This window comes from Diachasma alloeum, unplaced genomic scaffold (genome assembly GCF_001412515.2).
Source record: "Diachasma alloeum isolate Michigan unplaced genomic scaffold, Dall2.0 Dall_scaffold_00459, whole genome shotgun sequence".
Taxonomy (NCBI): Eukaryota; Metazoa; Arthropoda; class Insecta; order Hymenoptera; family Braconidae; genus Diachasma; species Diachasma alloeum.
The window spans coordinates 290871-292065 of NW_021680592.1; positions in this window are offsets into that span (position 1 = coordinate 290871).

Below are 1195 nucleotides of genomic sequence, written 5' to 3' on the forward strand. Positions count from 1 at the left end.
TTAATCTCTGTAACAAAAAAATATAAACTGCCATGAAATTCATGTGCCAGTGAGAAAAATGATTGTTTTGCGGCGCACAGTTATTCTCGGTAATTAAAAATTCACCTCTCCCCTCCTAATTGAGATTAAGGGATGAAAAAACGTCAGTGCGACAGAAAATTAAATTCTCCATCAATTAACCCTCTTTCATCCCTTAATCTCTGTAACAAAAAAATATAAACTGCCATGAAAGTCATGGGCCAGTGAGAAAAATAATAGTTTCGCGACGCACACTGACTTTTCATCATTCGTCCGCGAATTAAAAATTCACCTCTCCCCTCCTAATTGAAATTCAGGGATGAAAAAAAAGCAATTCGACGGAGAATTAAATTCCCCATCAAATAACCCACTTTCATCCCTTAATCTCTGTAACAAAAAAATAAAAACTGCCATGAAAGTCATGGGCGAGTGAGAAAAATAATAGTTTCGCGGCGCACGGTGACTCCCGGTAATTAAAAATTCACCTCTACTCTCCTAATTGAGATTAGGAGATGAAAAAACGGCAGTTCGACGGAGAATTAAATTCCCCATCAATTAACCCTCTTTCATCCCTTAATCTCTGTAACAAAAAAATAAAAACTGCTATGAAACTATTATTTTTCTCGCTGGCCCATGACTTTCATGGCAGTTTATATTTTTTTGTTACAGAGATTAAGGGATGAAAAAAGGGCAATTCGACGGTGAATTAAATTCCCCATCAATTAACCCTCTTTCATCCCTTAATCTCTGTAACAAAAAAATATAAACTGCCATGAAAGTCATGGGCCAGCGAGAAAAATAATAGTTTCGCGGCGCACGGTGACTCCCGGTAATTAAAAATTCACCTCTACTCTCCTAATTGAGATTAGGAGATGAAAAAACGGCAGTTCGACGGAGAATTAAATTCCCCACCAAAAAACCCTCTTTCATCCCATAATCTCTGTAACAAAAAAATAAAAACTGCAATGAATCTCAGGGGTCAGTAAGAAAAATAATTCTTTCACGGCGCACACTGACTTTTCAGCATTCGCCCGCGAATTAAAAATTCACCTCTCCCCTCCTAATTGAGATTAAGGGATGAAAAAAGGGCAATTCGACGGAGAATTGAATGCCCCATCAATTAACTCGCTTTCATCCCTTAATCTCTGCAACAAAAGAATAAAAACTGCCATGAAAG